Raw genomic sequence first — 16,988 nt, forward strand, 5'->3', positions numbered from 1 at the left:
GCTCTCACAATATAATCAGTTTCAAAGACTAAAAGAAATTGATTCCGGTAGAGTTATCTGTGATAGCAGAGCTGCCAAGACATTAACGTTAGGCTGCTGTAGAGACATAACAGTTAATACAACGTTTGATTATAAAGAAAATAAAAGCTTCCATTACACGCAATCAAAGAGATGTCAAAACCATTTTAAAAGATAAAATGTTTAAGCTTTTCACAAAGAATTTTTGTAATATTGACAGCAATGTATTCTAAATGTAAATGTATGTAGTTCCAGATTGGCTGTACCTTTTGTAAATAATTTATTGAATAAAAACTTAAAGAAAAAAAATATTTACTATATATATATATATGTAGAAAATCCATGCAAATGTAAGAACAGGCTTCCACGTAAAATCGTTATTTTCTCTGGAAGAATATCGGAATAACCAAAAATAACCTCCAATCTCAGTTCAATCCTTCTCTCTGGTGGTGGGTGAAACCCATATGCAAAAACCCCAGGAATATGCAAAAACCCCAGGAATATGCAAAAACCCCAGGATTCGTTGCTGCTTTGCATACTTCCATAAAGACCTCATCAGCAACAGGATTTCCACCCTCATATTTTGTACGTCCAGTGTTACCTTATACTTTGCACGCATTACCCTGCTTCCTTCACTTATGTTCTTTGTCTTCCAGAATGTATTTTTATTAATCGATCATTTTTTTCCCATTTTCCCTACATGCAGAGACCGTGTAGGCACATAATAAGATATAACTTTCGCAAGCCATCAGCCTTCATTACACCTACTATTCCGGCCCACTCCGCAAGTTCAGTTCGGGGTTTTTTTATTTCTTTTATTGAATATTATTTGCACTTCATTCTCTGCAACAGCTGCAATGCACTTCGTCACTAAAACTTCACGTCATATGAAGGTCGAGCCTCAAATAACTTCCTTCCATTCCGTTTTATGGCCTATTATGGGACAGGTTTTTTTTTTTTTATTCCAAAGTTGGCTCCATTGCTTTCCTTCTCTCCTAGTTTTATCAACAGTTTTCCTCTAGTTTAATTACTTGTAAAAATGTTAGAATTTTGTTTACAGCTTCATTTTACAACATGGCATCGCATCACAGCATATAAGCACATATTTCCGCATAAACACACAAACCGTTACTATTACTGTATACAGACTGCATAAAAAAAAACGAAATCCCGAAAGACAATATGACAGGCATTACAGGCTCGAAATTACGTACGTACAAACCTCCCCAACAGCGTGTTCGACCTTTTGCAGCCGTCGAGCCGCAAGACGGGGGAAAAAAAAATTAAAACTTCAAACATCTCAAAAAAAAAAACACAATCTCTCAATCTCTTATTTGGTTGTTCTTCCACTCCGAAAAACTTCAGTTGATTTCGACTCATCTCATAAAGCCCAAATAGAGGCGGGATCTGCCTTCGGAAATTCGGGGTCCTGTCAGTCACGGGAGCCATACAGAGAAGCCTCCGATTTAAAACCGGCGAATTTGGCGACAATTAACTCGCGTCTGCTCGTTGTATATTCAGCGGCAAAACGACCGCGGGTCGTTGCCGAGACAGGGAGGAGAGATATTGCCAGTCCGGGATTTCAAACTCGAAAAATGTATAAGATACATTTTTTCTCGTACGTGAAAGGGCAATGAAACGATGAGGGTAAACTTCACCAAATCAGGTTTTGTCCCGAGACGAGAATGGAAGGAAGGACGAAAAAGGAAAGAAAGATTTAAAAAAAGAATTGCTGGCGTAAACTGGCCTTCCTCCCTAGCTGATGAAAGTTCCTTATTCCGGAATTGAATGGCGTTGAGATTAATAAGATTTATAGCCTATAAAAAGATAAAATTATCGTTGTGCGAGTGATTAAAAACGTTAAGTAATCTAACAAGAGAACAGGAACATTTTCGCCGTTTATATATGCGATATGCAAGCATTAACAAAAATGGCAAAGACAAGTATTCACTAACCCGGTTCCTGCCTCTTTCTCTCTACACACGAATTATATATATAATATATATATATATATATATATATATATATATATATATATATATATATATATATATATATATATATATATATATATATATATATTTCTTTAATCGATCTTTTATTTTTTATTTTTATATTATTTATTTATTGTCTAAATCTTCAACATTATATATTTTTTTTTCTTTAATGTGATTTTTTATTTTTTTATTTTTATATATTATATATATATATATAGAAATTATCGGGATCGAACCCAGGTCTCTCAGGTGGAAAGCAAGGGCGTTACCTGGGTTCGATCCCGACGTGAGTATTATTATCCAAAATCTTTGATGATTATTATTTTATCATTCGAATGAAATGTTGTCTTTTCATTGCTGAGGGGAAGTTGGGGAAAACTCGCTGGTATGCAAGCAGTTAGCTTGCCCAGGTAATTAGATCCAGGTTCCAACTTCTTTTAGACTTGTTTACGCCCTTGTGTGTGTGTATATATATATATATATATATATATATATATATATATATATATATATATATATATTATATATATTCCTCGCTTAATATTCTTTTCTGGGAATTTGCCTGAGCGTTCTATGAACTGAAAATGGCAAGCCCATTTTGCTGAGTCATGACGTATCACCAAAAATATCAGACATACCGTAAATATTATTCATGCAAAGTTCTCCATGGTATTCTTGGCTATACAAAAAAAAAAAATTACAAAAATACGAATTGGAAAAGTTAAATCTCTCTATTTGAGATCCGATATTCAAGTATTTTAATAAAACCAAAGATAAGAAAAGAATTACAAGATGCATAAGCATGGCTTTTATTAGAATCATTCTTGAATTATCTATTACATTATATCACAGCTATGCCATATAGATTTTTTTTATTTTGCTATATATTCTGACATTAGGAATGCAACCCTGTCAGTTCGTATCCCTGAATTTTCACAATCGTAGTTTTTAGACTTTTCTCCAAAAAATGTTTAACCTGCATTCTCTCTCTCTCTCTCTCTCTCTCTCTCTCTCTCTCTCTATATATACATACATATACACACACACAAGTAACTTGGAAGAGATTTGGCTCTCTGAAATCACGGATAACCGAATTAAATATGAGTACATAACCATACAAGAATTATTTTTAAAAACCCAAGTGATTTGGCAATTTTTTACTTCAGGGTCTACAAAAATGAAAACACTAGGTACTACCTCAATATAAATCAATACCTATCAGTCAAAAAATTTAAAACTAAGAAGGCTGAAAAGTAACAGCTTTCAGTATCAATTAATATGACTCATCAAAGCACGATTTAAACCAGTCATGAAGGAGAACAGACTGATTCATTCACAAACACCGACTGTCAGGAACACGTACTAATCACATATCCCAGCTGGAAAAAGCCATAGGATTTATACATGAATCATCCAAAGGCTTTAAACAACTAATATCATAAAAGGACAACAGCCATGACCCACGACCCAGGTCAGGGACGGTGTGAAAGAAATTGAGGCTAAGTTCATTCGAGCTTCTTCGGATTTACGAAGGAACTTCGCGCAGATGCGCATTGTCCTGTCAATCAAGGTCGGAGGGTCGTGGATTGCAATGTCTAATTCATTCTGGTGATTTCATACTTGTCTCTGATTCTTACTTATCATGATGCTAAACGATTTCTCATGTCGCTAAAGATATTAGCAACTGGTTTACATTTTATTTAACTGGCGTCTACGTGAATTTATTTTATTTAATTTCTCTTTCTATTATCTATACACACATATATATGTATATATATACATACATATATACAGCATACACGCATACATACATACATACTATACATACATACATAGTTATACATACATACATACATATATACATACAAACATATACATACATACTTATACATACATATATACATACATACATGTACATACATAAATACATTACAAAATGGCAAGAATATAGAAAAAATAGCAAAGAAATCCTTATAAATAATGAACTGACATCTTCCTCCCGATAAATAACAGCATGTGAACAGGTATTATTCTTTTCAATTACTTCATCGCGATAAGCTGTCAATGATTTTGCAGCGTCATCGATTGGCAAAAAAAAATTAGGAAAAAAACTCGAGCGGCGACAATCCATGAAGCACCAATCAATTGCGACAATCCATGAAGAACCAATCAATTATATCGTGTGCTGTTAGACTTTAAAGGGAAGATGTTAAAATAATCATGAGGTGCATCCAGGTATTTTCACCTGCGCTGTGACAGAAAGAAATAAAACTGAATTACAGTTTGCTGTAAAAGATATACCACAACTCCAATCACTCTTTGCAATCCACGTAACATTAAAAATGCATTTTATTCTAACAGCCTGTTTCATATCACAGTTTTTTTTTTAAGTTTTATTCCTTATGTGACCAAACTGTCGAATGATTTTCCTAATCCTGTAAAATAAATCGATGGAAATTTAAGAAGTTCAACTTTGGTGCAAACTCTTTACTGTCGAGCAGATTGACCCGAGTCTCATTTCAGAGTTACAGAGTTTATTGCTTATTACTGTCGTTCCTTTTTCTGCACAGATTGACCTGTTGATTGTCATTCTTCATTTCAAGAGTTACAGTTATAATAATAATAATAATAATAATAATAATAATAATAATTTATTTATTTAATAATAATAATAATAATAATAATAATAATAAAAAACAATAATATTAATAATAATAATAATAATAATAATAATAATAATAATAATAATAATAATAATAATAATGGCATATACATACAAAACTGCTAAGTAAAACTTAAAAACAAAAGTTATTGCAGAAAAGAAACGGAACAGGCTAACAAAAAAAAATAATAAAAACATATAAACAAACAGAGAAACAACCCATAAAATAAATATACGAAAGGAACATAAAAACGAAAATACATTAACAAAGAACAAGGAAGATACAAAACAAGGAAACACAAGGAAATAAAGTCACACCTTTCAAAATCAGACAGATTCAATGAGGGAGACACTGGTCGGTAGCGCACGAGATACGATCAGCACAAAAAATGGAAAAATGTCATTCCTCCGAGGGTTTTTTTTTTTTTTATTATTATTATTTTTTTTTTTGGCCTCGCCTGCCATTACATCACCTGCCAACACCCAGAAACTCAGACAGAGTAAAATGGAGGTGGGAATATTGTTGTGCGGTATTTTCTCATGCTGTTATTAAGCAGGTTGCGCTAGTGTTAATGGCACGAGAACTGGTAGCTGCAGGATTCTACTAGATTTGCGAACGTTTCATGATATAGCTGATTCTATTATCAAGTAATGCGGCTGAGGTCGATCTTACTTTAGACTTTCGAAGTACATACGTACATACATACATACATGTATTCATACATACACAGATATTATACAGTATATATATATATATATATATGTATGTATATATATATATATATATATATATATATATGTGTATATATATATATATATATATATATATATATATATATATATATATATATATATACTGTATATATATTACTGTCATTTCTATATAAATCTCCTTTTTTGGCATAGACCAAAACTGACTCATGTTCAAAACAGCATGACGTCAGGGCACTTTGTAATGTTGTAATACCCCAAAATGTAAAAAGTTGATATTCAACAAAGTTTATTAACACGTTCTCTCCAGTGGGAATCATGGGTCATCCATTTCAAATCAAACTCCTTGACGGAAAGCAATAAAAACGAACCTGACAGCACACAACTACATTTTCCCCAAACATCAAAATGGTCAGTAAATTATACTGAGAATCAAAAGGACCTTTCTTTTTTTTTTTTTTTTTTTTGAAACTTTAGGATTGCCGAGACCCCCAGACGGTTAACAAAAAAGGTCAGCCTCAACAGATGAGATTGCCAACGTGAAGAATGCATACAATTGGTGTATGTTTCCAGTGGCTGAAAGAAAGAGTAAAGTATTATATACACATTTTATTACGAAATTCATTATTTAGTAGAGAAGTACATGGCTCAAATGTGCATAGGTATGCATGCCTATGTAGATACAACTCAGCAACTCTACGTCACACGGCTTGCCAAACAAACGTAATTGCATGTATATATATGTACACCTGCATTACTTATCTACCTACAAACACGCACACACACATATATACACATACACACAAGTATATATGCGCATATGTGCATATGTACACCTACATTATTTATATCCCTACAAACACACACACACACATATATAAATATGTGTTTGTGTGTGTTTGTGGGGAGATAAATAATGTAGGTTCACATATGTACATATGCGCAAATATACTTGTGTATATGTGTAGATATATATATATATAGTGTATATATATATTATATATATTACTTAATACTGGTCATAAGCATCTCCTTCCAAGGAAACGTGTATGATGAATCCGACAAAAGTGACGCTTCTTTCGTAGGAACGATTTGCCAGCCGGATGAAAAGCGAAAGTTGTTGCTATTACCCCCACCCCACCCCACCCCTTCCTCACCCTTCCCCTCCCCTTTATCTGCTCCTCTCCCCCTTCCCCTCCTCCAAGACCCTTCTATTTTTTTTTTTTTTTTTTTAGGTGCAATATCGCCCCCAATTTAACTCCTCGGGGTCGCCGTTTCGTACGATATTTCTCCTCTCCCGCCCAGATGGGTCGCCGTCGTGTGTCTGGCACCGACTGACTGACTCATCGCCGATGGTAATGAGTCACATGAGAACTGAGTTTTTTTTTTTTTTTTTTTTTACCTTCTTCTATAACTATGGCATTTCGAACGCTCACTTTCCATGGTTTGGGATGAAGTCCCTCGCATGTGAAAGCAACTCTTCTGTATAAAGAAAGTTTGGTTTATTTCATAAATAAACAAAGAATATGTATGAATCTGTACGAGCGTCCGCGGCCACGTGGGTGCACTCGCTAACCGTCATTGAAAAGGAATGCCGCACTTACACTGATTATGCTGTTACATCTTTCCTATTTATTTATAAGGGTTCATATGCTCAAGTTTAAGCTATGTTTTACTCAGCTTGTTTATTTAAATTCAAACTGATCGAATAAATTCCCCGATGGATTTCATTCAATTGTATCCCGGTATCGCAAAGGAGGGAGCAGTTTGATACGACAGGTAGAGAACTTGTATACGACGTGTTTAATACCGGGGAAAATACCATGGATGCCATAGGAACCCTTTCTATCGGAAGGCGTTGTCAACACCTCTCAGAATGAGAAGGCTCTTGGTTAGCCTAGTGTCCTTACACTGAGGTAAGACTGCTTTTGAAGCAATAATTGTATCAGGAGTTTTTGAAGGCAAGGAATATCTGAAGGGTTTCCAAAGGCAATGCACGTTAGGGGTTGCCTCTGAAACTGAGAACATCTCTTCTACCTCCAGAAACAATTATGACCAGTCTGAACATCACTTCTATCTCTAGGAACACTTATGACCAGTCTGAACATCACTTCTACCTTTAAGAACAATTATGACCAGTCTGAACATCCCTTCTACCTCCAGAAACAATTATGACCAGTCTGAACATCACCTCTACCTCTAGAAACAATTATGACCAGTCTGAACATCCCTTCTACCTCCAGAAAAAATTATGACCAGTCTCCCTAAGTTAAGTATACCTTAGTTTAACCAGACCACTGAGCTGATTAACAGCTCTCCTAGGGCTGGCCCGAAGGATTAGATTCATTTTACGTGGCTAAGAACCAATTGGTTACCTAGCAACGGGACCTACAGCTTATCGTGGAATCCGAAACACATTATAACGAGAAATTAATTTCTATCACCAGAAATAAATTGCTCTTATTCTTCATTGGCCGCTCGGAGATTCGAACTCGCGGCCAGCAGAGTGCTAGCTGAGAACGGCCCCCAATCGCCCAACGAAGAACTAGACCAGTCTCTCTAAAATAAATATTTATTGTTGTTCACTAAAAGCTACGCAAGTTGGCAGAACTGATAAGATGAACGCCCACCATAATGCTGACGATAACGAGAGGCAATTAAATCATTACAAGCGAAATTTCCTAAAATGGGGAACAAGGGAAGAATTCCAGAAATGGTTTTGGCCAATTTGTCATTCTGTTGCTAGAAATACGCTCCATTTACCGAACTCACCGAGGGGGGAGGGAGAGGAGAGGGGGGAGGGAGAGGAGAGGGAGGTGGGAGGGGGAGGAAGGGTGAGGGGAGGGGGTAAACAAACTCATGTCACTCAGGTCAGGGACAGGTGAACTCGGTGTGGGTGTGGCGGCCGATTCTGTCGTAATTAGTCATAACTATCTGGAGGAGGTGTGGTGCCTTGCAGTGCCACCATACTGCAACAGCACTGTCAGATGCAAAGTTCCTTCCATGAAAACATCGGAACTGTGAATGTTCTGCTGCTTTGTTTTGGGGGTTCAGTACCGGCTCAGCCTACCATCTTTTCAATTCCTTCTGCTCCAGTTCTTTATTTGATAAGACTGTTAAGTTGCAAGTCCCAATGGCAGGGAAATAAATATTCAGCTATGGATACTGAAAACAGTCTTATACTATAATCGGCTTAAATCAATTCAAACAGTAGAAAATATTTTATACACCCAAGTGTTCTGATTGACAAGGAAAACGTACTTGAATAAGAACTCGGTCTATCATTTCGCAACTTCCAACTTCGGGAAAACCTGCTAATTCCCAACTTTTTCACTTATACGTCTCCTGACCTCATCTTCGGCCACGTAATGGAGTAATGACAATCCTGCAAGACAGACAGACAAAGAAATCCGTATGGATCTTAAAATTGCTGCAACACAATTTCTTCGACATCTTGTGATGCCTTTCTGCTAATATGGCAGCTCAGTGGCGTTCAGAATCGTTTCTGCTATAAATCGGCATTTTTCCTTATTCAAGGGCAGCACTTATTAATAATAACAATGACGTCCTCAATGTGTACTAAGCAACCTGTTGAGTAGTCAGGGATGGCTGGGTCTGGATAGAACACGGTATAGCCTACATGTCATAGGCCTAGCCTGATTCTAAAGTCGAATTACTGAAGGAAAATTTCGTTCCTAGAACGTACTACCTAACAACTTTACTATGTAAACTTTACTAGGCAAAGTTATTGCGTTGACTAGGTTTGTATTGCCGTCAACTGGAGGGATATATTGAAAAAAGCCTTCCTTCCCCAGTCTGTCCACGAGAACCGAGATGTCAAAATGCCAAAAGATTCCAAAAAATTTACAAGTTTGATAGTTGCTTCAGTGTGTACGTCATCAGACGCGGATAGAGACGGATCTAAACCAACTCGCCAGACAAGACGGGCAATCTTATGCCATTATGAAGCGCAAAAAAAAAAAAAAAAAAAAATTAGGAGTGGTATGTACCTCAGAGTTACAAGCGAGCATTACCTCCTTGCAAGAGGAAGAGAAGAGATTCAGGGCGAGAATTTCACAAGGAATGAGGAGAAAAGAAGCACTTCGGATAAGCATGGAATGGGGGAAAGACCCACTTGCAAGGTCTGGTTATTCAGACTTATTAATCTGTGTGAGACTAACACTTATAGCCTAAATTTCTACTTTTATTTTCTAAACAGAAGTAACATGTGTGCTTTGGGTACTGCATGCATTTTAGTTAAGGTGAAAGGTGAGTTGTAATGCCAATACCATCCCTCAGACAAGACAACTGTTACTGAGTCAGCTATAACTTCTTTAACTGTTTCAGTGCTATATGAGCAACCCTTCAGCCTTCCCCCTAGACATTCAATAGTTGTGATAATACCATATTGTGTAATTGTGTAATTTCTCTACAACAGAACTCTCAAATGCTGATTGTGTGATCTTCCAAAGAGATTAAAGGACGTACATTTCTAACACAACAGAAGCTGAACTCAGTTGGGAGTGAAAAAATCGTAAAAAAACAGAAAATATTTTGGTAACACTGCACCCAATTATCACTTATATATCTTACTCAAATTTCGAAATTCAGTTCTTACAATAATATAAGGAAATACCGAAATCAAGAAGTCTCATTGAACCTAACTTGACCTAAGAATAGTCAGTTCCCCTTCAGTGGATTAGGCTACATCCTAAGGTATTTTATTTGCAACCTGACGTAAGATGAAATACACCCTCAAAGGCTTAATATTAGATTAAAAACTGTGAGCTGCTCATTCAAGTAAAGCAAGAACTTTATTGATGTTCTACAGGTAGACTAAAAGTGACACGCGGCCGGAGAGTGCTTAAGAGGAACTGAAGATATCAACCAAGATTTACAGACGGCTGGTGGCTTTTTTCACACCCTTGTCATAAAAAAAATAACACATACAGTTCATAAAGGGCATGTCAGGGGAGTCGAAACAGTCTATAAGAATCGACAAATAATCACCGCTCATAACTAAAAAAGGCAGCCGATACTGTTAGACCTATAATTCTGGACTACTTTGTACAGCTCCGGAGCCTAATAGGCAATTACACTTTGCTTATTTTGCATAGGCTAACAGGCTCGCAGAGCGAATACATTCGGACGCCGCCTTAAAAGGGCGTGAAATAATGCGTCGAAGGCGTCTTCTTCGCAAAAAGAAAGGCGAAACTCGAGAAAAAAGGGCAGCCGACCGTACGAAAAGTCGGTTTGCGGGCAACTTTTAAATTATCGACATCCAACCCATACACGGCGCAAGTTTGCCGGCGGAGTCGGCATTTAAATTTTAAAAAAGAGAACCAAGGTTTTCTAACGACCAGAAACTCATCTATTAGCTCGTTGCCCAGTTTGCTGGTGCTGCTGATAATAATAATAATAATAATAATAATAATAATAATAATAATAATAATAATAATAATAATAATAATAATAATAATAAAGAAAGGTTTTGAGAGAATTCTTATCATTATCAATCTCCGACAGTGAGAGCAGAGCCGGCTCATGGAAATTCTCTGGTAGCCTTTACATTTTAACGTATCTAGACTGAAAAATTTATGCAGATTCTACTCTTAAACAATAATCATATCATGAAAACAGCGCAAATAATAAAGATTTGTTTTAGAATACTGCACAAAACGTTGCATTTTGATAGCAGCACGAAGACAAATTTTGTGTAATCGTGCGTTCAAGGCTGATATTAGCGTTCAACTGAGGGCCAAGTTCACGAATCTACAGATCACATCTAAGTCACGATTTTGGTAATGTTTCTCGTTTTAATACTGAAAATTAGCGAGAATTACAGAGTTGCACTATTTTAAATTTTTATATCATACATATACGACATTTCAGCTTACATTTTTTCTTTAAAAAGACGGTAAACTACTAGTGACATAATATGCAGTGAAGTTATATATTAACGTTATTGCTACAACGTGAGAAATTTGTATATTAATGTTATTGCTTCAACGAGAGAATGACTTTATATATATATCATAAGACTCATAGACAATTACATTCAACAAAACCCTTCCCAAATACAAATTTTCAACCAATTAAAAGTTCCTTCTCCAAACTTACCTTAAGTCGTGGCTCCTAGCGACGGCGACGGTGGAGACTCGGAGGAGAAGCCGGAGATGAGAATAACGAAGCGAACACTGAGTCTGCGCATGTGCAGTGGCATGATGTCATGAAGGTTACAGATCTGTTCAGTCGGAAGAATTATTTTCCAAGCAAGAGGCGAACATTCTTCTTCTTTTTTTATATTTCTAAACGGTTACATTCACTCGTTGCTTTTACCTAAGCTAATATTGGTCTTTTTTCCATTTTCGATTGCTCGTTCGATCGTTTAAACAAAGAGAATCGTTACGTTTAGGGTCTGGAAAGGAATGCGTGGTTTAGACTACGGGATTTGCGCAGCTTCTGACTGAGGAAACAATAGGCCTATTTTGTGAAAAAATGGTTGTAAGTTAAAAAAAAATTAATAAGTTATTGATCCGCAGTAGATTATATGATAAAAGAGGTTCTGAATCACTCTTCTGTGACGGTTACTGATTGTACATATACACACATATATGTACATATAAATACATTAATATATATATTTATATGTGGGTGTGCGTGCGTGTATGTATCGGGATGGTAATTATACATACACACATATATATGTATATATGCACAGTATGTATGTATGTATAGGTATATAATATTATCGCAAAAACAAAGCCTATGTAAAGTTATCATGGATGGGATGTATAATGGGACTGAACAAGCTTTCCTTCATGAAATGGAATTTGAATGTTCTTTGTAAAATAGAGAAAAATAAAAAAACAAGCTTATAAAATAAATTGTTTGCGTAACATATGTTCCATAAGATGAACTGGAAGAGTGAAATCACTGTAAATACCCTGACATGAAGAAAGCAGGAGAATACAGGTAATCAGAGTTGAGTGGCGCAGTGTCTGTAGATGCGTTCGTCGTCCTGCTGATAACCCATTTGTGTATGAGTGAAACGTCTAACTTTCGTAAGTTTTCTGCACCGAGTGTTCATTCACGATCCGGCGGTTTGAGTATGAATGTGGTAACGACCAGCGTGTTTGTTTCTATAGCTTTACCATGTCAAGGATGATGGCTTAATGTTGAAGAAGATTAAGAGGAATGATAATTCTTGATCATACTGTCTCTGTTATCATATAACGTAAATCTAACGACGTTTTTGAAGCAAAAATTTTTATTTATCAAAGAACCCAGATGATACTTGGCTCAGTCGGCAAACTGGAAAGTGTCAAGTCATGGGAATAAATTTCTCAATCATTTTGCAACCAATGTACTGAGCTCTGTACAAGGAGTTGAACACTGGGCAGATTTTAGTAATCAGAAACACGAATTCAATCAAAAATTAATATTAAAATAACGAAAGTATGCCAACAATACAGAAGAATTATTAAATCAATTCCTCTTTTTGCTCACCAATCCACGAAGCAAACATGAAGGTAAATACTGCTCCATTAGTTTTTGCCTGGAGCAGAGAGAGAGAGAGAGAGAGAGAGAGAGAGAGAGAGAGAGAGAGAGAGAGAGAGAGAGATTTACTCCTTCCAAGAAGGTAGATTGAAGATACAGCTTCCCAAATAAGAGGGCCATTCCCTAAAAACACATGAATAAGCCTAATGCGAACCTTTTCCACTTTGGATCAAGGACCTCATAGCATTTCCAAAAATCTGATACCTCCAACAGAAGCTAATTGAATACAGAATACTTCTGGGCCAAAGGCCAAGCACTGGGACCTATGAGGTCATTCAGCGCTGAAACGGAGACTGACAGTAAAAGGTTTGAAAGGTGTAGCAGGAGGAAAGCTTCAAAGCAGTTGCACTATGAACCAACTGTTAGGAGAGGGTTGGGGAAAGTAAGATGGAAGAAAGAGAATATGAAAGGAGGTACAGTAAAAGGAATAAAATGGGTTGCAGCTTAGGGGCCATAGGACGCTTCAAAGGACCTAAAGTAATGCCTACAGTGCACCGCATGAGGTGCACTGACGGCGCTACCACCCACCCCTAAGGGAAACACAAGTCTACAAACGTCTAAAATGCTGAGAAAATTGAGAGTTCAATTACATTTTCCCCAGAAATAATCGACAGATAAGTAGAAGCTCTTTGTTGGAGTTACGAAATCCCCATTACACAAAGGTTTCATCAGCAGGACGTCAACCGCATAATGTGAATGCATAATTCATTTACAGCATATTGCTTGTTTATGCATACATGCATAAACAAACATGTATATGTATTCATGTGTAAACAGTATGTGCATTTCGTTAACACAAGGTGCACGTGACACTTGTAGTGTGAAAGGCAGCAGTAAACAAGGATTTATATATAGGCCTATATATATATATATATATATATATATATATATATATATATATATATATATATATATATACATATACTGTTGGAAATGTTTTGCATGGTGAGGAAAAAATTATATATGCCATTTACTTTACTTTTAGTGAGTGTAAATTTATATTTTATTCTGAGTAAAATACAATAATAATAATAATAATAATAATAATAATAATAATAATAATAATAATAATAATAATAATACATAATTTTCTTTTCCCTCTGAATTAATTATATGAGAAATGCTGGAAACAAAAATATTTTTATACGGTCAAAAAAGTCTTTTCTTTTTAATAAACAAAAGCGAGAGCGAGTACTGAAAGACGAGCAAATTAAGTGGATGTCTTTCTTAACTTATCCAATTTCCAGCTGTGGGATTAAAAAAAAAAATAAAATGAATTACAGTAATCGTTACGCCATCTTATGCTAATGAGGCAGTTTACACAGGCCGTATGAATCATAATTGGCTGCACAGTTAAACTGAATCTGTTTTGTTATGACATCAAATTTTGATTCTGAATAAATAAAACCTTAACATGACGGTTATATTTTCATTTTTATAAGGGAGCAAGACGGAACGCGAATGTGGTAACAATTTTGAAATTCCCAGTAAAATATAGGCGGATATGGGGTCTCTCTCTCTCTCTTGATAAAATAATTAATATTTCATATAGTAAAAAAAAAATCAGCGAGCACTTTCTAGGGTATTTCTAGTTTGAGGTCAGACGTAGGCTGAACCCCATAACGAGATTGAGTAGGCCTGTCACACTTCGAAAACAATTAGTTTCAGTTTTATCGGAACAGCTTCCATTTTCTCGTCGGATAGCAGTTGTAAAAAAAAATATATATACGCTCGACTTACATACGTTCACGTATTCCTTTAACGATTTATTCTAGATGGATTCTAACTTACGTATGTAACCTACTTCGCGGTTACCTAGTTTCTTATCGAGATGGTGTACCAATTAAAAGGGGTACGATCTTTATACTAATTTTCATATATTTGTCAAAATCACTGGGCATTGATCATGTTTATCCACAAGTTTCCAGCAATCACTCGGTCTGATTTTTGTATCTAAAACACACTGTCTCTCTTTTAGGCACGACAGAAAAAATATTACGTTTGACACAAATCGACTTCGTCAGAGAATTTTAACAGAATACTCGACTGTACAAAATGAGCGATTCCAACGCACACAGTTCTCCGAGAACACCGCCACCAACAACTTCACTTTCACACACCACGGTAAACACTGGTCTCTGACAGTCTCTCACTGACTCTCTGCAGTCTGCTGGCTCTGTCTGGCTGTAGTGTGGCGTGAGCCAGGCACCAGCCTATGGCTCGTGCAACTCTTTTTCAAGCTTTTAACCCGCCGAACGTCCATCTAATTTGTAAGGCTATATTTAAAAAAATAAACATTCTCATCCATTCACAATGTAATATTAGAAAGCATAACCATTTGCCTGCTTAATAAAACTTAAAGAAAACTCAAAGCATATGACGAACAATGCAGCTGCTGAAACGCATTTTAAGTTTTCAACCCGCCAAACGTCCATCTAATTTTTGTAAGGCTATAAATTAAAAAAAAATAAGCATTCTCTATCCATTCACAATGCAATACTAGAACGCATAACCATAGACCTGCTTAATAAAACTTAGAGAAAATTCAAAGCATATGACGAACAATGCAGCTGCTGAAACGCATTTTAAGTTTTCAACCCGCCAAACGTCCATCTAATTTTTGTGAGGCTATAAATAAAAACTTAGCATTCTCCATCCATTCACAACGCAATACTAGAACGCACAACCATAGACCTGCTTGATAAAACTTAAAGAAAACTCAAAGCATATGACGAACAATGCAGCTGCTGAAACGCATTACTCAAAAACACAAAAAGGTGGGAAAAAAAAAGGGAGAGAAGCTGTAGAAAACGAGGGTGATTACCTGAGCTGCACTTGCCAGGAGTACGATGATTCCACTTTACGTCACATTGCGTTTTCACGATAAGTCGGACTTGGTTTTGCGATCAGACATTTTACGCAAATTATTAACTCCCATATATGACGCTACCTGAATGATGATGAGGTTACTGTACAGAGCCACGCCCAATTAATGTGAGCAGTCAAAGGCGGAATCGAAAGTGAAAATATGCAATAGGTCACAAAGTTATGAAGTCGGTAATCACGATCATGTTAATATACAAAAACAGAAGTAAATCTGGACGCCAAAGATGGCAACACAAACAATAGTAAGACTTAGTCGATGTCTAAGAATTTCTGGTGAGGACATTTATTATATATTCAGCATCATATAATAAACAGCACTCCAAAATGAGTAATCTGTCATATGCATTTTTAACGCCAATAAATTTTTCTTCGATGGATCCAAACAAAAGCAAAAAGCAGCCGTTAATACGTCCGCCATTTAAAACTTAAATCAAAGACACTTCTTTTCAGAGAACCTCTACGATATCAATTGTTTCAGATACCTATGCAGAATGCGCACCAACAGAATGTCAAACTCCCAGCAAATAGCACGTCTACCACCTCAAAGTTCTTCTGGGAAACTAATTTGAATTCCTCGTTGTAACTTGACCAAGGAATATTTGATAAGTGGTTGATGAATGGTTTCCCCCTGGGTGGGGCTGGGGGGGAGGGTGAGCAGAGATTACTAGCCGAAGAAACCCCCAGAATACAAGTGTTTCCCGCTCTTCTTCTTTTCATGAGATTTACATGAAGGAGCATATGGAAAAATGTAACTTAAATTCGTAGCGTATTCAATATGAAATGGGGCATTTCCGTAACAGGTCTCTTGCTATATTTGTAGACCGTTAATCGGATATAACAGATCCAGCTGTCCGGTTCAGACAGCGAAGGGAAAATATAATGGTAAAGGGTAGGAAATCTCGTCAATTTCCTTAGCGGGAGTTTCGAATTTGTCCAAATAAATTAAAAGATCTTTATATCTTTTGACAATGGTTATGAAACTGGGGATCAACTTCGGCAATACCAAATTCAACGCATGTTTTAATTAAAAAAATGTGTTTATGGTATTACATTCTTACAGTTTCTAGACAGTACCAGTTGCCAGATGCGTTTTCTACAGCTTCATTTAATCTCAGCCTCTTTGGTCTAGCCATGGCAAGCTAAACAAGGCCCAT

At 36.2% G+C, this 16,988-nt stretch overlaps 1 protein-coding gene across 3 annotated transcripts in view; it reads right to left on the minus strand.

Moving 5' to 3' along the window:
• LOC136832485 (uncharacterized) overlaps positions 1-15,130 on the minus strand; it is a 161,907-nt gene extending 146,777 nt beyond the window's left edge. The window contains exons 1-2 of one of the 3 annotated variants that reach the window (XM_067093366.1): positions 15,023-15,130; positions 11,509-11,806 (exon numbers count right to left, since the gene is read on the minus strand). The gene's annotated coding sequence lies outside the window, so the exon portion shown is untranslated. Of the gene's footprint in view, positions 1-11,508; positions 11,872-15,000 lie in introns of all 3 variants that reach the window. The other 2 variants (XM_067093367.1, XM_067093369.1) reach the window with 2 other exon arrangements.
• Positions 15,131-16,988: the final 1,858 nt, after the last annotated feature.

Source organism: Macrobrachium rosenbergii, chromosome 50 (assembly GCF_040412425.1).
Source record: "Macrobrachium rosenbergii isolate ZJJX-2024 chromosome 50, ASM4041242v1, whole genome shotgun sequence".
NCBI classification, from domain to species: domain Eukaryota; kingdom Metazoa; phylum Arthropoda; class Malacostraca; order Decapoda; family Palaemonidae; genus Macrobrachium; species Macrobrachium rosenbergii.